This window comes from Leucoraja erinacea, chromosome 3 (genome assembly GCF_028641065.1).
Source record: "Leucoraja erinacea ecotype New England chromosome 3, Leri_hhj_1, whole genome shotgun sequence".
Lineage (NCBI taxonomy): Eukaryota > Metazoa > Chordata > Chondrichthyes > Rajiformes > Rajidae > Leucoraja > Leucoraja erinaceus.
Window position 1 is genome coordinate 13111439 of NC_073379.1, and position 24563 is coordinate 13136001.

Here is a 24563-nt window from a genome sequence, read left to right on the forward strand (position 1 = left end):
CAAACATCCACCACAGCATTCATCACTGTGGTGGAAGGCACAAAATTTGGCCAGTCCACCTCCATTTTCCCCCGTGGTCGGGACCTCAACCCTCCGCAGCCGCTGCAGCGGGCGTCCAGATGTGCAAACAAGGCAGCAACTCTACCGCTGCGCCACCGTGCCCCTCCTTACTCCAGCACTTTGTGTCCTTTTTTAATGCTGAAGATTTTTGGTTCGATGTAGGTCAATTAACACACCCCATTGCCTTGCATACGACAATGAGTCATGGTCATGTGCCCTGTCTGTTTACAAAACTGCCCTTTTAATCTCAAACTGATCACTGCTTCCAATGTGCATTAGAACAGATATTCTGAAGACTAATTATTACTTTCAATTGTCTAGGAAGGAACTGCAGATGTTGGTTTACACCAAAGATGTACACAAAATGCTGGAGTAACTCAGCGGGTCAGGCAGCATCTCTGGCGAAAGGGAATAGGTGACGTTTTGGGTCGAGTCAAACTGAAGAAAGGTCTCGACTTGAAAATGCCATCTATTCCTTTTCTCCAAAGATGCTGCCTGACCTATTGAATTACTCCAGCATTTTGTGTCGATCTTCTTGTTTTTAATTAATGGCTGTTACTTCCACGTAATGTTTTAATTCCTCAATAATTCCTAACAGTCAATATCCTTTAACTGAGACAGTTTATCTTCATTTAATTCCAAAATGGCTTATTTATTATGTTGAGTCTCCTCGTTCGAGACTCCTCTATTCAGTCATCCACTCCATATCTACCTATGGAAGTCTGCAAGAATTTTGTTGCATTGCATTCTTCTAAACTCTGAAGAATAAACACCATCCTTATTCAAGTCCACCTCACATGTCAAACCTGCCATCACAGGAACACGCCTATTGAATATTTGTTGTATTTCCTTTGTGGGAAATGTATATTTTTATCTAGAATACAAAGTGCTGGGGTTAAGGGCCTGTCCCACTTAGGCGATTTTTTCAGTGACTGTCACAGTTATAGCAGGTCGCCGAAATAGCAGCGACTGCACTCTCCTACGACAATGTCTACGACAAGCTACGACAACCTAGTCGACGTCAATCTACTAACAACTGGCGACCCAGTAGGACGTTCATCTACAACCAGACAGGCGACAACCTACGACAACCAAAGTCAACCTACGTCCACGTCATGACAAACAACGACCCTGTCGGCGACAACTGAAGACAATTCAGTCGCCGGTACCTGTCGCCGGTTGACGTAGGTAGTCGCCGATGGAATTCACCGGTCAGCACCCGGCGACAACCAACATCACCTGGCGACAACCTGCGTCATCCTGGCGACAACCTACGATCGCACCTGCGACAGGAGAAGACAAGCTACGTCAAGCCCACAATCGCCGAAACGTTTTGAACATTTCAAAATCCAGCGGCAACCAAAAAAACGTTAAGACTCTTTTGGCGACTTGAGGAGACTACTCAAGACCATGCATGCATCACCCCACGACCATGTGGCATCAGCCTAGTCACATGTATTCGCCGAAAAAATGGTCTAAGTGGGACAGGGGCTTAACTCAGCGGGTTAGGCAGCATGGATAATACATGTCCTCCAAAGATGCTGCCTGACCCACTGAGTTGCTCCAGCACTTGTGTTCTAAATAAAAAGATTCCAGCATCATTACATCATAAGATCATGTGATAGGAGTAGAATTCGGCCATTCGGCCCATCAAGTCTACTCCGCCATTCAATCATGGCTGATCTATCTCTTCCTCCTAACCTCATTCTCCTGCCTTCTCCCCGTAACCTCTGACCTGTAATATTCAAGAATCTATCTATTTCTGCCTTAAATATATCCATTGAATTTGCCTCCACTGCCTTATGTGGCAATCAAATCACAGATTCACCACCCTCTGATTAAAGACATTCTTGCTCATCTCCTTCCTAAAAGAACGTCCTTTAATTCTGAGGCTATGACCTCTAGTCCTAGACTCTCTCACTAGTGGAAACATTCTCTCCACAGCCTCTCATTATTCCAACATCTGCAGTTCCTTGTGTCTAAATATATCCTATTATTAGGTAAGGAGTCCAGAATTGTACACAATACTCCAGGTATGGTCTCACAAAGGCCCATAATATATATTGTTCGGCATCTTTTCTCTCGCACATAAATCACTCGCAATAAATGCTGCATTTCATATTATCTTCTCCAGGAATAGATCAGGTAGATGCACAGAGTTTCTTGCCCAGAGTAGGTGGACAGAGGACATAGGTTTAAGGTGAAGGTGAAAAGTTTCAATAGGAATCTTTTTCACACCAAGGTTGGAAGGTGTATGGAGCAAGCTGCCAGAGGAGGTAGTTGAGGCTGAGACTATCCCAAAGTTTAAGAAACAGTTAGACAGGTACATGGATAGGACAGATTTGGAGGGATATGGACCAAACGCGGGCAGGTGGGACTAGTGTAGTTGGGACATGTTGGCCAGTGTGGGCAATTGGGCCAAAGGGCCCATTTCCACGCTGTATCATTCTATGACTGTTATATAAAAGGCACATCGTGATTTGAACATCAATGCTTCCCAACTACTCACCATTTGAGCATATTGTGTTAATCGGAATCAGTAAAGAGAGATATTAATGACTTAATCAACTACATGATAATACATAACAAATATTATGGGTTCGGAAATTCAAAGGTATTCTTAAAAAGGGAGAATACATAATCCACCAGACAGGCTAGAGTAGATATGTGCATTTATGTCTAACAGATTTAAAATGACTGGAATCTCCCCGGTTGCGACCCATTTATGGTTTGGCAAAGGTATCAATCCCATATCACACGGGAGTGGTAAACAAGGCACAATAATAAGATGAAGCATTCTAATACAAATTATAAATGGTGCTAAACCACCGAAAGCTCAGTTATTGTTATTTAAAAAAATTAAATACTTTTTGTGTGCCACTCGGCTGATGAAATCTATATTGTTTTTATACATAATTCCAAGACAAATAATATTCAGGTGAAAAGATACACTTATAGAGTCTTATGCCCCTGTGCCACTTAGAAACCTGAACGGAAACCTCTCGAGACTTTGCGCCCCACCCAAGGTTTCCGTGCGGTTTACCAGAGGTTGCTGGAGGTTTTTGTCAGTCTCCCTAATGGTCGAAAGTGGTTTCCGCTTCTTCTATGTTCCGGCCGCATCTAAAAATAGGTTGTATTTTTAAAAATCGGTAATTTTTTAGTCAAAGCCGGTTGCGATGCTAGTTGCCGGCAATTGCCGGAGGTTGCAGGTAAGTGGGTGGGGCGCAAAGTCTCCAGAAGTTTCCGTTCAGGTTTCCTAAGTGGGACAGGGGCATTACAGTGTAGCGACTCCTGCTGGTGCTCGCAGGTAACGAACCCTGAGGTTGGATTCCATAAACACGTGACTCGGGGAGGGGTCGGGTTTTCTGGGCTGTGCCCAGTTAGTTGATCGAGACCACCATTGTGACTAGACCTGTATTAGAAGCGTTTGTAAGACTCGTTGTCGTTGAACTGTTTGTGAATAAAACTTAGTTCAAAACATCCGACTTTTGTCTGCATCCGCCAAATTGGTGACCCCGACGTGTCCAGCCGAAGTTGGAGGATGAAGAACATGCAGGACAATTATTTTCCTGCAGGCACGGCCGGTTCCCAGCAGGATGCAGTCAGTCTCAGACTGCCCCCGTTTTGGCCCGATCAGCCCCAAGTGTGGTTCGCACATGTGGAGGCGCAGTTCCATCTGCACCATATTGTAGTGGATGAGACCAAGTATTTCCACGTGGTGGGGGCCCTGCCGCAGGAGTCTGCCTCCTGACAACTGCCCTACCTCCGGGACCCGCCTGCAATGGCCAAATACGATGGCCTTAAGGCTCTTCTACTGCATACGTTCGGACCCAGCTGACGGGACCATGCAGCCCGCATCCTGCACATGGACAGCCTGGGAGATCGTCGCCTGTTTCTCCGGCCACTGACCGCCGAGGGGCTGCAGGGGTTTGGCGGGATGGTGAATTTTTACCACCGTTTTGTGCCATCAGCCACTGCTGTCATGCGCCGCCTGCTCCAGTGCCTGGCGGACAACCCGCGAGACCTGGTGTGGTTCGACGAGGCAAACGCGGCATTCGAGGGTGCCAAGGTAGCGCTGCCCAATGCCTCTATGCTGGTGCACCCAAGTACGTCTGCCTCCACAGCTCACCGTTGATGCTTCAGATGCTGCTGTTGGTGCAGTTCTGGAGCAGTTTGTTGGCAAGCGCTGGCAGCTGCTGCCGTTTTTCAGTTGGCAGCTGCAGGCTCCAGAGTGTAAGGAGTGTGCTTTCGATAGGGATCTATTGGCGCTCTACCTGGCTGTCAGGCATTTCACGTATTTCCTTGAGGGCCGCGCCTTCACCGCTTTCACAGACCACAAACCTCTTACGTTTGCCCTTACTAAAATTGCGGATCTGTGGTCCGCCAGGCAGCAGCGGCACCTCGCCTACATCTCCGAATTCACTACCGATATTCGGCACGTAGACGGGCAGCTTAATGTCATGGCCGACGCCTTGTCCCATCCCGCCATTCCCTCAACTTTGGCTCTCGATCGAGGCGTCAACTACAGTGAGCTGGCAGTGGGCTGATTCCAGTATGGAGGACTACCGCACCGCGAACTCGGGCCTCCGGTTAGCCGAGGTGCCTTGTGGCGCTGCTGGTAACCAGCTCCTGTGTGATATCTCCACAGGACATGCTCGCCCAGTCGTTCCCGTCAGTTGGAGGCGGTGGGTTTTCGACGAGGCGCATGGTTTATCCCCCCCCCCTCCATACGAGTGGCGTTCGCCCTCGTAGCTGCTAAGTTCGTCTGGCACGGACTACGTAAGCAGGTGGCTGCTTGTGCCCGCGCCTGCATTCCGTGCCAGACTTCCAAGGTCCAACGACATGTGCGATCTCCCGCGCAGGGTTCCACTATCCCGGAGGACAGTGGGGCATGCAGTTCAACCCTTCCAAATGTGAAACCATGCGTGTCACCAGAAAGAGGAATCCAGGCGTCACATCCTACAATATACTTGGTGTCACCCTTGAAGAATCCAAACAAACCAAGTATCTTGGCATCAAATTGCAGAATGATCTGCGTTGGAATGGTCAGACTCATCATGCAACGGTGAAAGCAACAGGTGTCCTAAACTTCCTGAGGCGCAACTTTCATCATTGTTCAACTTCTGTCAAGGAGAAGCTATACTTCACCCTCGTTAGACCTCATTTGGACTACGCAGTTGCAGCATGGGACCCATACACAAATAAAAACATTTCTTCCATCGAACGTGTCCAAAGACAGGCAGCTCGATTTGTTACTAACACCTATGAGAGAGAAGCGAGTGTCACCAAACTTCTGAATTCTCTGGGGTGGAACCCTCTCCAAGACAGACGTGAAGCTCACCGTTTGACCTGTTTTTACAAAATGTTAAATGGTCAGCTCGACATAGACTACAAGACCTACACCAACCCCAAACCAATTAGGAGCAGACGAGGGCATTCGATCCAATTTGTGATCCCAGCTACAAAGACAGATGTATACAGCAATTCGTTCTTCCCCCGCACAATTAAAGCATGGAATAATCTCCACCCAACTATAGTTACCCAACCAGATGCAACTAAATTTAAAGTAGCACTTTCTTCCCAATAACACTTTCTGGCTTAATCCCTCCCTTCACCACCTCCAGTTTAAATTCCAGTTGGAATATTTTGGAGACCAAGTAACCAAGACAGGTTCCTGCATGTTCATGTGGATCTCGTGGGTCCCCTGCCACATTCACGAGGTGCCACACACCTGCTCACCATCGTGGACAGGTTCACGAGGTGGCCGGAAGCCATCCCGCTTTCCGATACCTCGGCCGAGGCTTGCGCCTGGGCTATGGAAACCACTGGATCGCCCGGTTCGGGATGCTATCCGACATTACCACGGACTGTGGCGTCCAGTTCACCTCTTCCCTGTGGACGGCCCCAGCACAGCTCTACGGTGCCCGGCTGCACCAAACAACCGCCTATCACCTGCAGAGTAATGAACTGGTCGAAAGGTTCCATCGGCACCTTAAGTCGGCGCTGAAGGCCCAGCTTATGGATCCGGACTGGGTAGACCAGCTGCCCTGGATCCTCCTGGGTATTCGTACTGCGCCTAAGGAGGATTTGGCTGCCTCCTCGGCCGAGCTCGTTTATGGCATTGACCTTGCGGGTGCCTGGCGATTTCCTGCCTGCCACCCGTGGCCAGGAGGTTTCGGCCTCGGCATTGCTGGCCGAGTTTCATGAACGGGTGCGCACGTTGGCTCCCGTCCCCACTTCCAGACATGGGTGGTCCGCAGTGCATGTGCCCGCGGTGTTACAGAATTGTGCCTATGTTTTCCTACGCAGGGACCCTCACCGCTCGCCACTGCAGCAGGCCTATGAGGGGCCGCTTCGAGTGCTGCGGGCAGGCCAGAGTCTCCACAGTCACGGTCCAGGAGGAATTCGTCTCCGTCGGCCACCTCAAGCCCGTACATGTGGACAGTGACAGTCCGGTGGTCGTAGCTACACCGCGACGTAGAGTTTGTCCACCGGCTGTTTATCCCTCTCCGAGCGGCACCCCTGTTCCCGGCTTTGTTTCGCCGGTCCCCATTGTTACACCCACCCCTTTTTCGCGGATTTCGTGTTCTCCCGGCCCCTGTTTTCGTGTTCGTGTTTTGCCAACCCCTACTGTTATGCCCGCCCCGCGTCCGAGAACCACACATTCCGGTCGTACCATTTGGCTCCCTGCTTGGTTCCGTACTTAGGGTTCTGGGGGGGGGGGGGGGGGGCACTTTCCCTTGCAATGTAGCGGCACCCGCTGATGCTCGCAGGTTATCGATCCCTGTGGTTGGGTTCCTCGAACACGTGACTCTCGGAGGGGTTGGGTTTTCGCGCATTTAGTTAGTTGATCGAGACCACCGTTGTGACTAGACCTGTATTATAAGCGTTTTGTTAGACTTGAACTGTTTGTGAATAGTTCAAAACATCCGACTTCTGTCTACATCCGCCAAAGCAGCGTAGAATAAGCCCTCCGGCCTAAGTTGCCAACGCCGGCCAACATGTCCCATCTACACTAGTCCCATCTGCCTGCGTTTGACCCATAACCCTCTAAACCTGTCCTATCCATGTACCTGCCTCAACTACCACCACTGGCAGATGGTTCCATTATTAATTCCATTAAAACGCTTTAATTATTAGCTTTCTCGTATTTTAGCAATCCCAGGTTTATGTTTGTTTTCTATCCCGTTGCCAAATAAGAGTGGGGGGGATATTCTTGCAAAAACTTTAAGGGGGAAGAAAGGACTAAGAAAGCAACGAATATTGATTTTTAAATCAATGTTTTCTCCGAGGCAGAGTCCAACTTCCAGGAACTCTTGCAATTAGATTTTTTTTTTGCAAGGAGTATTTGGGTTAATTATAAAATTAACCTGCTGGAGTAATTTTTTTTGTGTGTGTGTGTAAATCATTGAGGACAGTGCCCCTTTAATTTAAATCGCCGGCGTCGCATTGCGTGAGTCGGTCCGCCCGCTTTCTGTGCTGTAGCTTCAGTGAAGCGCAGGGACTGGGCGCTGGAGCCTCAGCTACATCTCATTGCATCTCATTTCATCGCCGGCTGGCGAGTCCCAGGCACCGTGGCCGCTGCATGCATCTGACCTGTCGGTAGGCTTTCATTCCCTATTTGCAACGCCTCAGGGGGCCGGTTGCAGTTGCAGGTTGAAACTGCAAGGCTCCCCTCCCCCTCCCGGTGTAGATATCAGGCAGCGAGCAAATGATGGGATTTAAGGATTGTTCTGCAAAACCGGCAGCAGAGCGCAGGCTTAGAACAACAGAGGGGAAGGGGGAAGGGGAAATTGAAAGGGTGGTGGATGGAAGGAGGGTAAGTGAGGGAGTGGGGAAGAGAGGAGGGAGAGGGGAAAGAGAGGGAGGGGGAAATTGGTGGTGGTGGTGGGGATATGGGGAGGGAGGGGGATGAGGGAGAAATTGAGAGGGTGAGGAGGAGAGGTGGAATATTCTATCTATCTATTATCTTCTATCTATTGGAAGAGGAGGGAAAGGAGAGGGAAGGGAGGGTGGTTGGGGAAAGACAGAGAGAACAGATAAAAGAGGGGAGGAGATAGAGTGGAGGGAGGAGGGGAAAAGAAAGAAGGGGAAATGGAGAGAGTGGGGGAGGAGGAGGGGGGAGAGAGAGGGTGGAGGGATGGGATGGAGACAGAGTGGGGTGGGAGTGAGTAGCAAATCCCAATCAGACAGAGTCGACGTTCCAGTTCCGGGGAGCTGTGTGCATCCAAACTGTAGATCAGTGTTTGGATGACACTGGACAACAGGTGAACTGAGGACAATTGTGCAATGTTACAGAAACAAAAAATATTGATGAATTATTGCAGTGAATTTTTATTTCTGCTGAAACCTTTTTTGATTGTAATCCTCCTGCAAGTGCAGCGGGAGAAAGTGGGTCAGTGTCAGATTGGATTGTGAAGTGTGTGTTCTCTAGCATGTGTGAGATGGCATGAACAGTGCAGCACTTTATAGGGAGACTTCTTGAACCACAGGCCGAGTGTGTGGGGCGCAGCACAAAAAGGCTAAAGGTGAGAGTGGACTTTGTTGAAGTTAGGGGGAATACTCCAGTGGAGCTGGTGTTAAACAGAGTAAGCACAGGATTGTGGGATGACTGCTTCAACACGAGCAATGCATTCCGTTTACAGTTAATGTACTTTTTCAGACTGGTCTTTCCAATATGGAGGCCTGGATCGAGTGGATGTTGAGAGGATTTTTTCGACTTGTGGGAGAGTCCAGGATCGTAGACCATAGTCTCAGAATAAAAGGATGCACCTTTAGGAAGGAGATGAGGAGGAATTCCTTTAGTCTGAGGATGGTGAATGAGAGGAATTAATTGCCACAGATGGCTGTGGAGGCCAAGTCAATGGATATATTTTAAAGCGGAGATTGCCAGATTCTTGATTAGTACTTGTGTCGGGGGGTTATGGGGAGAAGGCAGGAGAATGGGGTTGAGAGGGAAAGATAGATCAGCCATGATTGAATGGCAGAGTAAACTTGATCGTTTAATTCTGTTCCTAGAATTTATGAACTTTAAGAAAATTGACCATAACAAATGGTAAGGAACCAAGTTACACAAAACTGGTGTTGCACACGAAAAAGTGTTTGAGTTTAGTTCATTATCACGTGCACCGAGGTACAGTGAAAAGCTTTTGTTGCGTGCTATCCAGTCAGGAGAAAGATATCCATTATTACAATTGAGCCGTCCACAGTGTTCATCTTGAATCAACTGGACTCGAGGTGCTGGAGTAACTCTGGTCGGGCAGCATCTCTGGAGAAAAGGAAGAGGTGAGGTTTTGGGTCGAGACCCTTCTTCAGACTGAGAGTTGGGGAAAGGGAGCTGAGAGAAATAAAAAGGTACAAAGAGCAGGAGGAATCACAGAGGGCGAGCAGCGGTCTAAAGAAGGTATGAAGAAGGGTCTCGACCCGAAATGTCACCTATTCCTTCGCTCCATAGATGCTGCTTCACCCGCTGAGTTTCTCCAGCATTTTTGTCTACCTTCAATTTTTCCAGCATCTGCAGTTCTTTCTTAAACACTTACTCAATGTTCTGTTTTGGCTTCAGGTTTCTGCCATGTATATTTTAGTTTTTCTTCAATAACGAGTGGTAATGTGCGGTGAAAAGTATGAAGCTGTCGTTTAATATTGGTGTTCCTTTAAACTTTACGGGAAATATGCATCCAATTTTTTTCCTGACTAAACTCAGCATGTATGTACTAGTACTGCTCAAAGTGATATAACTTGTTCTAATTTTCAGCCTGGTTATGAATTTATTCAAATACTTTGGAAATTATTTTTTCCAGTTAACTACTTTCATTTTAAGATGATTGCTGCACCTTTTAGTTTAATTTAGAGATACAGTGCGGAAACAGGCTCTTCGGCCCAGCGAGTCCGCGCCGACCAGCGATCCTCACACACCAGCACTATTACCAACAAGTTACTAAACATGTACGTCTTTGGAGTGTGGGAGGAAAAGGAAGATCTTGGAGAACACCCACGCAGGTCACTGGGTGAACATGCAAACTCCGTACAGACAGCACCTGTAGTCAGGATCGAAACCGGGTCTCTGGCGCTGTAAGGCAGCAAATCTATCGCTGTGCCGCTCAATCTGTGCCGTAATCTACCTATCCTATTTGTGCTAGTGTGGGACTCCACAACAAAGGGACATAAGCGGGTGCCGACTCGAAGGGCCGAATGGCCTACTCCTGCACCTATTGTCTTTCAGATAAGAACTTGGCAGTTTAGGGGTACCAAGGTAGTGGGTCAGGAGATTTAATTTAATTTATTGATGCAACATGGAAACAAGCCCACTAGATCCACGCTGGCATTTGATCACCCATTCACACTTGTTCTATGTTATTCCCACTTTCCCGTCCACTCTCGACACAAGGTTCAATTTACAGAGGTCATTTCATGTACAAACCCCACATGTCTTTGGGATGTGGGTGGAAACCGGACCAACCCGGAGGAAACTTGCGAGCGGTCACAGGGAGAACATGCAGACTCCACACAGACAGCACCCGAGGTCAGGATCGAACCCGGGTCATTGGCGCTGTGAGGCAGTGGCTCTACCAGCTGTGCCACTAAGCTGCCCCGCTCTACCAGTGGAGCCCACAGTATTGCTGGTGTTTAAGAAGGAACTGCAGATGCTGGAAAATCGAAGGTAGACAAAAATGCTGGAGAAACTCGGCGGGTGAAGCAGCATTTATGGAACGAAGGAAATGGGCAACGTTTCGGGTCGAGACTGTTCTTCAGACTGATGACGTTTTGCTGGTTGTATCTTAAAATCGCCATGTATTATGTCTGCCTGGGTCAGACATCTTGCTTTAATTTTAGACCTGCATTAGTTTAGGAAGGGGGGGGGAGGGGGGGGGGGGGTGGTTAATTCTCCACTGAGAAGTGGGGACCACAGGTTGAAAACCATTGCATGGATTAGGTGTTAGACACAGCATAGATAATGGAACAGATGGGTACTGGTTGGCTGGCATGGACATGGTGGGCTGAAGGGCCTGAGCTGCATGTTTTGGATATCTGTGTGATATCAGAAGTCATTTTTTCACACAAAGCGTAGTGAAAATCTAGAATTCTTTAGTCCTGTGGAACTTGGAGAATTGATGATGTTCTGATGGTTGAGGTCGGCAAAGGAAATGTAGCAAAAGAGAATAGGTTTATTCACAATGTGTAGGAAGGAACTGCAGATGATTGTTTACATTGATGATAGACGCAAAAAGCTGGAGTAACTCAGTGATTTGAGTAAGTGTATCGACCCAAAACATCATCTATTCCTTTCCTCCAGAGATGCTGCCCGACCCAGTGAATTACTCCAGCTTTTTGTGTCTGTCATAGATTTAGTCAAGTTATTTAACAGTTGAGACCAAAGCTCCCGGAAGAAATGCCACTGTTATTCCAATGCTCTTATCATTAATGAAGAGGCATTACAATTCTTCACAAACATCGACATGTTACTCAATTGCAATTAAAGGCCATCAAGTCCTGAATCCAAGCCCAATGGCCAGTGTGCCCATTGCAGTCTGGAATTCATATGGGGTCTGTCGGATTCATTCTCTTTTGAGACCCAGTTTGATGAGAGGACCTCTGGCTGAATGCTCCAATGTAGGTCTTCTTGTGTGACCTATGGGGATGAGTGGAGGAGCAGAATTCCCTGTAACCCCAGTCTGTTGATGTTCGACCCATTGCGTGCGGTCCTGCTTTCGGTGAATACAAAGATAGTTCCCTTGTGATAGACACAAAAAGCTGGAGTAACTCAGTGGGACAGGCAGCATCTCCGGAGAGAAGGAATGGGTGACGTTTCGGGTCGAGACCCTTCTTCAGACTTGTGAGCTGGTTGCTACCCGGCCCGTTTAGACAGCTGTGATGGGGGCCGATGTCTTTGGTGCAATTTAAAAAGAATGGGGAAGAGCACTTACACAGGTCTATCTTAACGGAATCCCTCGGTTTCTTCGTGCAGTGAAAAGCGTTTTGTTGCGTGCTAACCAGCCAGCAGAAAGACAATACACTAACACAAGTAATCCATTTACAGTGTATCCCCCGTATAAAATGGAACTACAAATGCTGGTTTAAACCAAAGATAGACACAAAAAACTGGATGCTGAGTATAAAATGTGATATTTAAAATTATTTGTGTATCTGTTTGTCCATCTGACATGTTTTGAAAGATTTACAAGGATGTTGCCATGACTTGAGGGTCTGAGCTGTGGGGAGAGGTTGAGTAGGCTGGGATTCGATTCGAATGAGGGGTGATCTTATAGAGGTGTACAAATTCATGAGAGGAATAGATTGGATAGATGCACAGAGTCTCTTGCCCAGAGTAGGCGAATCAAGAACCAGAGGATATAGGTTTAAGGTGAGGAGGGGGGTGGGGGGAGATTTAATAGAGATCTGAGAGGTAACGAGGAGGTCAGTGAGGCAGGGACTATCCCAAAGCTTAAGAAATAATTGGACAGGAACATGGATAGGACGGGTTGGGAAGTATATGGACCAAGCAAAGGCAGGTGGGACTAGTGTAGTTGGGACATGTTGGCCGGTGTGGGCGAGTTGGGCCGAAGGGCCTGTTTCCACACTGTATCACTCTATGACTCTTCATAGATGGACCCACAGGGAGAAAAAAAGTGTCAATGATTACTTTTGGTCAAATCAAGTGTGTTTAATTGTCACATGTACTGAAACAGAACAATGAAATTCTTACTTGCAGCAGCATAATAGGTTTGTAAACACAGTACTCGTAGATAACATAAGAAACAAAAAAAAAAAGAGTAGGAGTGAACGGGTCCTTTTCAGAATGGCAGGCAGTGGCGAGTGGAGTGCCGCAAGGCTCGGTGTTGGGGCTGCACCTGTTTACCATATATATTAATGATTTGAAAGAGGGAATTAGGATCAACACTAGCAAGTTTGCAGATGACACAAAGCTGGGTGGCAGTGTGAACTGTGAAGAGGATGTTAGGAGGTTGCAGGGTGACCTGGACAGGTTGAGTGAGTGGGCAGATGTGTGGCAGATGCAGTATAATATAGATACATATGAGGTTATCCACTTTGGTGGCAAAAACAAGGGGGAAGATTATTATCTCAATGGGGTTAGGTTAGGTAAGGGGGAGGTACTGCGAGACCTGGGTGTCCTTGTACACCGGTCACTGAAAGTTGGCCTGCATGTACAGCAGGCAGTGAAGAAAGCTAATGGAATGTTGGCCTTCATAACAAGAGGATTTCAGTAGAGGAGTAAAGAGGTTCTTCTGCAGTTGTATAGAGATCTGGTGAGACCACATCTGGAGTATTGTGTACAGTTTTGGTCTCCTAATTTGAGGAAGGACTTCCTTGTGATTGAGGCAGTGCAGCGTAGGTTCACAAGATTGATCCCTGGAATGGCGGGACTGTCATATGAGGAAAGATTGAAAAGACTAGGCTTGAATTTCACTGGCGTTTAGAAGGATGAGAGGGGATCTTGTAGAAACATATAAAAGGACTGGACAAGCTAGATGCAGGAAAAATGTTCCCAATGTTGGGCGAGCCCAGAACCAGGGGCCACAGTCTTAGAATAAAGGGGAGGCCATTTAAGACTGAGGTGAGAAAAAACTTTTTCGCCCAGAGAGTTGTGAATTTGTGGAATTCACCAGAGGCCAAATCACTGGATGGATTTAAGAGAGAGTTAGATAGAGCTCTAGGGGCTAGTGGAATCAAGGGATATGGGGTGAAGGCAGGCACGGGCTATTGATAGGGGACGATCAGCCATGATCACAATGAATGGTGGTGCTGGCTCAAAGGGCCGAATGGCCTCCTCCTGCACCTATTTTCTATATCTTTGTCTAAATCAATCAATAAATAAACGCAATATTAGTGCAAAACGAAACAAAAGCCCAAACTCCCTTGACAGTTTGTATTTCGAAGTTTTGGTGTTTGCAATGTTCAAACGCTTGATGTTTGTTGGGAAGTAGCTGTACCTGAACCTGGTGGTCATGGTTTGTAGACTCCTGTACCTTATTCCCGATGGCAGGAATGGATGACGGTGTTGCTCGAAGGGCCGAATGGCCTACTCCTGCAATTGAAATTGGCCTATCGAGTCCTCACCAACCAACCAACCAACACCTCATGCACTAGCACTATCCTACACACTTGGGACAATTTACAATGTTACAGAAGCCAATTATCCTACAAACCTGCACGTCTTTGGTGTGTGGGAGGAAACCGGTGCACCCGGAGAAAGTGCACGAGGTGACGGGGATAACGTACAAACTCCGTACAGACAGCACCCATAGTCAGGAACGAACCTGGGTCCCTGGCGCTGTAATGCCCCTGTCCCACTTAGGAATCCTGAACGGAAACCTCTGGAGACTTTGTGCCCCACCCAAGGTTTCCGTGAGGTTCCCGGAGGTTATTGTCAGTCTCCCTACCTGCTTCCACTACCTGCAACCTCCGGGAACTGCACGGAAACCTTGGGTGGGGCGCAAAGTCTCCAGAGGTTTCTGTTCAGTATTCCTAAGTGGGACAGGTTCATAAGGCAGCAACAGCAACTCTATCGTTGCGCCACCCAGCAATGACTGACATTTAAATGCCCCTTGAACTGATAGGCATTCCTGGAGCATTCAATTTTCAGGTTTTTGGAGAAACTTTAAATAAAATCTTCCCAACACAAGATGTCTGCAAATCTGGAAGTTCGGTTGCCGTTTGCTTACGAATGTGGAAGTCAAAATCATTGAAGTAAAGAAAGGTCTCGACCCGAAAAGTCACCCATTCCTTCTCTCCAGAGATGCTGACTGTCCCGCGGAGTTACTCCAGCATTTTGTGTCAACCTTCGGTAAAAATCATTGATATGATGCTCGTGCAAATTGTTGTTGGTTTGCAATGATCATTTGTCCTTCTAAATCAAAGCTAATTGCTTCTGACAGACGTGCCATAGCCAGCAGCACTTACTTGCCACCAGAATGTGGTTTAACTTCATGAAGCTTGTGGCATGCCAAGATATCTTTTGCAAGAAGTTGTTTCTTACTTTTGTTAGGTGTGTCCATGTTCTTAACGTCGCAACACTGAGCAGAGCTCTAACGTACTTGCTTCACCGACTGAGATTGTTGAAAGGAGGTATAAATTCCGGCAAAATGACCTGCAGATGCTGGTTTATATATTTAAAAAATGGTAGACACAAAATGCTCGAGTAACTCAACGGGACAGGCAGCATCTCTGGAGAGAAGAAATGGGTGATGTTTTGGGTCGAGACCCTTCAGACATACAGTGCCCTCCATCATGTTTGGGACAAAGACCCATCATTTATTTATTTGCCTCTGTACTCCACAATTTGAGATGTGGAAAGAAAATCACATGTGGTTAAAGTGCACGTTGTCAGATTTTAATAAAGGTCATTTTTATACATTTTGGTTTCACCATGTAGAAATTACAGCAGTGTTTATACATAGTCCCCCCATTTCAAGGCACCATAATATTTGTGACACATGGCTTCATAGGTGTTTGTAATTGCTCAGGTGTGTTTAATTGCCTCCATAATGCAGGTATAAGAGAGCTCTCAGCACCTAGTCTTTCCTCCAGTCTTTCCATCACCTTTGGAAATGTTTATTGCTATTTTTCAACACGAGGACCAAAGTTGCACCAATGAAAGTCAACAAAGCCATTATGAGACCGAGTAACACGAATAAAACTGTTAGAGGCATCAGCCAAGCCTTAGGCTTACCATAATCAACTGTTTGGAACATCATTAAGAAGAAAGAAAGCACTGGTGAGCTTACTAATCGCAAAGGGACTGGCAGGCCAAGGAAGACCTCCACAGCTGATGACAGAAGAATTCTCTCTATAATAAAGAAAAATCCCCAAACACCTGGCCGACAGATCAGAAACACTCTTCAGGTGTGAATCTGTCAATGACCACTGTCTGCAGAAGGATTCATGAACAGAAATACAAATGCTACACTGCAAGATGCAAACCACTGGTTAGCTGCAAAAATAGGGTGGCCATGTTACAGTTTGCCAAGAGTTACTTAAAAGAGCAATCACAGTTCTGGAAAAAGGTGTTGTGGACAGATGAGATGAAGATTAACTTGCATCAGAGTGATGGCAAGAGCAAAGTATGGAGGAGAGAAGGAACTGCCCAAGATACAAATTGCCTTTATTGTCATTCAAACAAACAGAGGTTTGAACAACATTTCGTTTCCTGTATTCATAACATTAAAATAAACATAACAAACAATTAGCACAGTTTTACACAAACATCCATCACAGTAAAACTCCAACACCTCCTCACTGTGATGGAAGGCAAAAGTATTTTCTCCTACCAGATCTTTATTCTTCCGCGTCAAGGCGATCGAGCTCCTGATGTTAAAGCCCCCGGTGGGCGTTGGTGAGTCCCGCGGCCGATTAAGCTGCAATGTAAGGCCCTGGGATGGACCGATTTAAACCCCTCAATTTAGGGCAGGCAAAGTTGCCATTGCGGGAGCTCTCGGATATCGGTCTCCTACCAGGGACCTGCGAGCTCCCGATTTTACCTTCCGCAGGGGCTGCGTCCGAGGCTCCGAGGTTGGGTCACCGCCGCCGCGCCACCACAGCCTCCGCTCCAGCCAGCTCCACGATGGTGAGGCCTCCGAGGCTCCACGATGTTAGGCCCCAGCAAACGGAGACACGACAAGGAAAAGGTCGCGTCTCCGTTCAAGGAAGAAATTGGAAAGTTAAACTTTTCCCCCGCTCCCCCACACACACACATATATACACGACTAAAAATAAACTTAAAATAAACCGAAAACATGCTCTAACGAGATGGAAAAAGAAAAAAGACAGACGACTGTAGGTGAGCCGCAGCCACAAGGCGCCACCACACTGAAGCATACCACCTCATCTGTGAAACACGGTGGTGGGGGTGTTATGGCCTGAGCATGTATGGCTGCTGAAGGTACTGGCTCACTTATCTTCATTGAGGATACTACTGCTGATGGTAGTGGCATAATTAATTCTGATGTGTATAGACACATCCTATCTGCTCACGTTCAAACAAATGCCTCAAAACGCATTGGCCGGTGGTTCATTCTACAGAAAGACAATGATCCCAAACATACTGCTAAAGCAACAAAGGAGTTTTTCAAAGCTAAAAAATGGCCAATTCTTGAGTGGCCAAGTCAAATCACCTGATCTGAACCCAATTGAGCATGCCTTTTATATGCTGATGAGAAAACTAAAGGGGACTAGCCCCCAAAACAAGCACAAGCTAAAGATGGTTGCAATACAGGCCTGGCAGAGCATCACCAGAGAAGACGCCCAGCAACTGGTGATCACCATGAATCGTTACGAATTTTTGCAGCCTTTTCTGCTCCAGGACGCTCAGGGTGCTGTACCAAGCCACGATGCAACCGGTCAGCATCCTCTCTACTGTGCCCCTGTAGAAGTTTGAGAGAGTCCTCCTCGACATAAGAGAGAGAGTCCTCCTTGACATAACGACTCTCCGTAATCTTCTCAGGAAGTAGAGGCGCTGATGTGCTTTCTTTATAATTCCATCAGTGTTCTGGGACCAGGAGAGATCTTCGGAAATATGAACGCCCAGGAATTTGAAGCCCTTGACCCTTTCCACCATCGACCTGTTGATATAAACGGGACTGTGGGACCCCTTCCGAAGTCCAAATTTATTCCTTGGTTTTGCTGGTGTTCAGAGCCAGGTTATTGTGCTGGCACAATTTGGTCAATCGGTCGATCTCGCTTCTATACACTGTCTCGTCCCCATCGGTGATACATCCCACGACAGTGGTGTCGTCGGCGAACTTAATGATGGAGTTTGCACTATGTCCGGCTACGCAGTCATGAGTATAGAGTGAGTACAGCAGGGGGCTGAGCACGCAGCCTTGAGGTGCTCCCGTGCTAATTGTTATCGAGGATGACAGATTTCCACCAATACGGACAGACTGTGGTCTGTGAATGAGAAAGTCGAGGATCCAATTGCAGAGTGATGCGCAGAGAACCAGATCTGAGAGCTTGGTAACCAGCTTGGAGGGGATGATTGTATTAAAATGCCCTTTATTAAAATCTGACAATGTGCACTTTAACCACATGTGATTATTTTTTAAATTTTACAAATCTCAAATTGTGGAGCACAGAGGCAAATAAATAAATGATAGGTCTTTGTCCCAACAAAATGCTCTCTAGTATTTGACATTTCCACCCCAGGGGAAAATGTTTCTGACTGTCGACCCTATTGTTATAAATTCCCAATTAATTTTTACTGTGAATCTGTTGCATTTATAACAACGGGCCATTATGGGCTCCACACTTCCTTGGTGATCTGTTGCCGGCCCTGCTTTGTTCTGATCTTGTCTTGCCTCCAGTCCCCTCCCCTCTACTTTCAGTCTGAAGAAGGGTCCCGGCACAAAAGGTCACCCACACGCTTTCTCCAGAGATGCTGCCTGACCCGCTCAGTTACTCCAGTCCTGACCCGCTGAGTTACTCCAGTACTTTGTGTCTATGTTCAGTATATACACATTCATATCCATGTTGTTTCCAAACTGAATCTCACATATAATTGGCCTTGGGATGTATTAATACAATATTTGAATATAATTGTCAATGCTTTGGTGAATGTGGCTGAATTGACCATGGCATATTGCAGACTAATGAAATTAAGCGCTAACCTTTTAAATGAGGTCACCAATTCAACAGATGCATGTCTTAACTATTTCTGAATGGAAGAAGAGCATATAGGGGGCGGCAAGGTGGCGCACAGGTAGAGTTGCTGCCTTACAGCATCAGAGACCCAGGTTCGATCCTGACTACGGGTGCTGTCTGTACTGAGTTAGTACGTTATCCCCATGACTGTGTGGGTTTTCACCGGGTGCTCCGGTTTCCTCCCACACTCCAAAGATGTACAGGTTTATAGGTTAAAATTGGCATGGGTCAATATTGTAAAATAGTGTGTCGGATAGTTCAAGTTCAAGTGAGTTTATTGTCATGTCTCCCTGATAGGACAATGAAATTCTTGCTTTGCCTCAGCACAACAGAACATAGTAGGCATTGACTACAAAACAGATCAGTGTGTCCATATACCATTATATTGTGTTAGTGTGCGGGGGATCGCTGGTCGGCGCAGACTCGGTGGGTGAAGGGCCTGTTTCTGCACCGTCTCTTTAAAGGTAAGGAGTAGAAATTTAAAAAGACTGAATGAATGTTTGTACTAGCGTTGCCTTCTGAGGATCAGTAGTGGATGTTGCCAGTACGGGAAAGGCTTTATGTGTTCCTTAAACCTGAACTTTTCCATGTAATGTTCTATGTTCCTTGTTTGGCCACGATTGGGGTGGCGTTTCTGAGGGATAAATAGGGTAAATTGCTTTAGCAAATGCCTTCCAAATCTCTGAAAAAAACATATGAAGATTTTTAAATGGGGCAGAGTTGATGGGTGGGAGTTATTTGGAGCCATTGCAAATCGGCCATGGTACATTTTTATGGAAATTATTTTGGTGAAAAAATATCATTTGAACAACATTCTTGTAATTGGTACCATCTGCAGTTAGGACTGCTTTCACCAGTTTCAGAGAGCTATTGAAGTTGACGTGCGGAATTATTCAATAGAAGCAAGCTAATATATTTGTTAATTATCAAACACACATGCTTAGCAGGAATAGTTTAGTTTAGAGATACAGCGTGTAAACAGGCTTTTGCAACCCACCGGGTCCGCGCTGACCAGCGATCCCCGCACATTAACACTATCCTATACCCACGAGGGACAATGTTTACCAAGCCAATTAACGTACATTGCAGTTGTACAGGGTCTTGGTGAGACCACACCTGGAGTATTGCGTTCAGTTTTGGTCTCCAAATCTGAGGAGAGACATTCTTGCCATAGAGGGAGTACAGAGAAGGTTCACCAGACTGATTCCTGGATGTCAGGACTTTCATATGAAGAAAGACTGGATAGACTCGGCTTGTACTCGCTAGAATTTAGAAGATTGAGGGGGGATCTTATAGAAACTTACAAAATTCTTAAGGGGTTGGAAAGTCTAGATACAGGAAAATTGTTCCCGATGTTGGGGAAGTCCAGGACAAGGGGTCACAGTTTAAGGATAAAGGGGAAATCCTTTAGGACCGAGATGAGAAAAACATTTTTCACACAGAGAGTGGTGGATCTCTGAAACTCTCTGCCACAGAAGGCAGTTGAGGCCAGTTCATTGGCTATATTTAAGAGGGAACTAGATGTGGCCCTTGTGGCTAAAGGGATCGGGGGGTATGGAGAGAAGGCAGGTACAGGATACTGAGTTGGATGATCAGCCATGATCATATTGAATGGCGGTGCAGGCTCGAAGGGCCAATTGGCGTACTCCTGCACCTATTTTCTATGTTTCTACATTACATACCTGTACCTCTTTGGAGTGTTGGAGGAAAACGATGATCTCGGAGAAAACCCAGGCGGGTCACGGGGAGAAGGTACAAACTCCGTACAGACAGCACCCGTTGTCGGGATTGAACCCGGGTCTCCGGTGCTGCATTCGCTGTAAAGCGGCAACAATACCACTGGGCGGTAGAGTCATATTATAGATTATGGCAAGATTATGATAAGGGGAACTCGCCATCTTATAACTCCCTAAACTATCTTTCAACAATTTTGTTGCATGGACACTCGGAGAATTGCAGATGATAGTGTCTTGAGATAAATACAGTGTTGGAGTCTCCCTCTTCTTTTCTCTTCCCCCACCCACTCACACACTCATCCAACTAGTTCCCAGAAAAAAACCCACACAGCCACTGAAAAAACCTGACTACGGGTGCTGTCTGTACAGAGTTTGTGCATCTCCCTGTGACCACGTGGGTTTTCTCAGGTTTTCTCCCGCATTCCAAAGATGTACAGGTTTGCAGGTTAGTTGGCTTTGATTGTAAAATTGTCCCTAGTGTGTGTAGGATAGTGTTAGTGTATGGAGTGATCGCTGGTCGGTGCAAACCCGGTGGGCCGACCAGAGGTCCTGTATCTCTAAAGTCATGGGAGAACGTACAAACTCCATTGAGACGGCACCAGTAGTCGGGATCGAACCCGGGTCACTGGTGCTGTAAGGCAGCAACTCTACCGCTGCACCACTATGACACACATGTTCATTATAGTGTGAATTTTATTTCTTTCTAGACACAAGAGGTCAAAATTTCAGTCTTTAATTTTAACCACTGCAAACTGTCTTCCTCCTACAGTTTTGTGCCTCAAAACCCAGATTCCCTAAATAGTCATTTCCCTTTGCCTTTGCTGCTTTCAATCTTATTGCTATTCTGTGTTTCATCATTTTATTCCGCCTGGGTTTCTCAATTTTAAAACTATATTTTATTGACATTGTCTTTCAAAACCAAACCTTTGCTTTTTTGAAATATTTAGGGCTAATGAAATTAAGGGATATGGGGAGAAAGCAGGAGATTTTGGATGATCAGCCATGATCATGTTGAATGGCGGTGTTGGCTCGAAGGGCCGAATGGCCTACTCCTGCATCGATTTTCTATGTTTCTTTCATTGATTTGTTGGTACTCACCAACAAAAAAAAACAATGAAAGTCAAGGGGCATCAATTAACAAATACATTGCTGCCATTCAATCACGGCTGATCTAATTTTCTCTTCTCAACCCCATTCTCCTGCCTTCTCCCTGCAATCTTTGATGCCCTTATTAATCAAAAGCCTATCACTTTCTGCTTTAATACATAACAACTTGGCCTCCTCCATCATTTGTGGCAAAGAATTCCACAGATTTGCTGCCCTCTGGCTAAAGAGATCGCCATTCCACATCCTTCAATTCTGAGGCTGCGCCCCCTGCTCTTCGACTCTCCCACCACTGGAAATATCCCCTCCACCACCCCCTCGGGCAGTATCCCCCAGAATTCAATCTCCCCCTATCGCTGCCGAAACGAGGTGACACTTGTGTACTGACTAGCTGAGGTCTGCCACATGCTGCATGGAAATCAAACCATTTCACTGTACATTTGGCAGCTTTCGTGATAAAGGCATCAGAATAAAATGGGTGGATAATTCTCATGCTTTGGGAATATTTTCAAGTCCAGATGCAGCCTCCGAGGCTCTGACCATCTGCCACGAACTGTTCAAAACACAGCCTTTGTCTCGAGCAACAAAACAGTCAAAACTGAAGAATACATAAAGTGTCATTGAATCATTGAAATCATTCTACAACTGATTTCCTCTACATTCCTTGTCCTCAACTTATTCCCCCTGGTCAGAAATACTGCTACTGAGTGAAAATGTTCCTCATTATCTCTGCCCCTCCAGGTTTGTGCACCTCATTTAGGCTTCTTCCATCCCCCACCCCCTCCACAAAGTCTGAAAGTATTTTATCAGGATGCATGGCTTTGGAACAGCTCCATGCAAGAAACTGCAGCAAATTGTGGACACAGCCCACTTCCATTCCATTGACTCAATGTATACCTCGTGCTGTCTCAGCAAGGTCAGCAGCATAATCAATGACCGGTCTCACCCTGGTCACTCCCTCTTCTCGCAGCAAGCAAGAGGTACAGAAGTGTGAAAACGCACACCTCCTAATTCAGGGACAGTTTCTTCCCAGCTGTTATTAGGAAACTGAATCATCCTATCACCAAGTAGAGAGTGGTCCTGATCTCCCATCCACCTCATTGGAGACCCTCGGGCTACCTTCATTTGGACTTTACTGACGTTTATCTTGCACTGAAGATTATTCCTTTTATCCTGTACTGTACACTGTGGGCGGCTTGATTGTTATCATGTATTGTCTTTCTGCTGACTGGATAGCACGCAAAAATAGCTTTTCACTGTACTTTGGTACATGTGACGATAGACAATAAACTAAACTATTCTCTTGCATGAGACCATGTCAAAGTCTTACTTAAATCCATTTAAACCACCTTCAAAATTGCTTCCTTAAAAATTCACTCCTGTTTGACAAAATCCTCAACTAAACCCTGAATCTCCCAAATTCTAATTAATCCTGCTCTTCTGATCATCTTCTGATCTGCATTATCACGTATCTCCTCTGGGACCAGAGATCACTTGAAGATTTCCATCAAACCCCAACAACCTTCTCCCTTGCACCTCAGGATCTAGGACCATTCCTCATGTGGTCAATAAAAACTGGTTGCTCATCGACCTCTACATTAATTGGTGATAAATAAAAAGTTCAAACAAACTTCACTGATAAATGACGAAATGTGTAAGTGGTAGTAGCAGAATTAGGCTGTTCGGCCCATCAAATCTGGCATTCAATCACAGCTGATCTGTTCAATGTAGAAATATTTGGTTGTGTTTATCATTTTTTACATTTTGCTTGGTTAAAACTTGGTGTTTAATCATTTTGTGTGTTGCATGAGCATCTCTAAACCAAGTCGGTTTAGACAGATGGCGCAATGGGCTAAGTGTTCGGCTGGCGACTGGAAGGTAGCCGGTTCGAATCCCGCTTGGAGTGCATACTGTCGTTGTGTCCTTGGGACAAGACACTTCACCCACCTTTGCCTGTGTGTAAATGTAATGTAATTATGTGAAGCACTTTGGGGTCAATGCAAGTTGACTAAAAATGTGCTATATAAATTAAAAAATAAAATAAAATAAAATAAAAAATAAAAAAAAGTCTTTGGTTTAGAGATATATAGCACGGGAACAGGCCCTTCTGCCCACAGAGTCCACGCTGACCATCGATCACACCGTTCACAATAGTTCTGTTATTCTAGTCTCTCACCTCTCTCTACAGAATTCCCTTAGAATAAAGGGGAGGTCATTTAAGACTGAGGTGAGCAAAAGCTTTTTCACCCAGAGAGTTGTGCATTTATGGAATTCCCTGCCACAGAGGGCAGTGGAGGCCAAGTCACTGGATGGATTTAAGAGAAGAGTTAGATAGAGCTCTAGGGGCTAGTGGAGTCGAGGGATATGAGAAGGCAGGCACGGTTATTGATAGGGGACGATCAGCCATGATCACAATGAATGGCGGTGTTGGCTCGAAGGGTTGAATGGCCTCCTCCAGCACCTATTTTCTATGTTTCTACATACTAGAGGCAATTTAATCTACAAATCTGCACTTCTTTGAGATATGGCTGAGGAAACCCACAAGGCCACAGGGAGAACGTGCAAATGCCACACAGTCACCGAAGTCTGGTTTGAACATGATTCCCTGCAATTTAACGGGATGGGCAGCTTCTCCGGAGAATAGGAGTAGGTGATGTTTTGGGTCGAGACCCTTCTGCAGTCTGAAGAAGGGTCTCGACCCAAAACGTCACCTATTACTTTTCTCCAGAGATGCTGCCCGACCCGCTGAGTTACTCCAGCATTTTGTGACTTATCTTCGGTGTAAGCCAGCATCTGCAGTTCCTTCCTGCACATTTTCTCTGCAATTTTGTTTAGGTTGAGAACTTCCCTGGTGTATATATGTTGTGAACCTTCTCCTTGAGAATTTGGACTGAGTTGAGAATGTTCAGTCCCATTCCTGGTTTAAACTCAGCCTTCCTTTGGTTGCAGATCCTAACATTATTTTTGCTGAAAGACACAGTAGCTCTAGCAAATCTCCCCACCAAAATA

General features: G+C 46.3%; 1 protein-coding gene across 2 annotated transcripts in view; it reads left to right on the plus strand.

Annotated features, from left to right (window-relative positions):
* The first annotated feature begins 7506 nt into the window (after positions 1-7506).
* LOC129695303 (soluble lamin-associated protein of 75 kDa-like) overlaps positions 7507-24563 on the plus strand; it is an 83960-nt gene continuing 66903 nt past the window's right edge. For both annotated transcript variants that reach the window (XM_055632126.1, XM_055632125.1), the window contains exon 1: positions 7507-7662. The gene's annotated coding sequence lies outside the window, so the exon portion shown is untranslated. The remainder of the gene's footprint in view (positions 7663-24563) is intronic.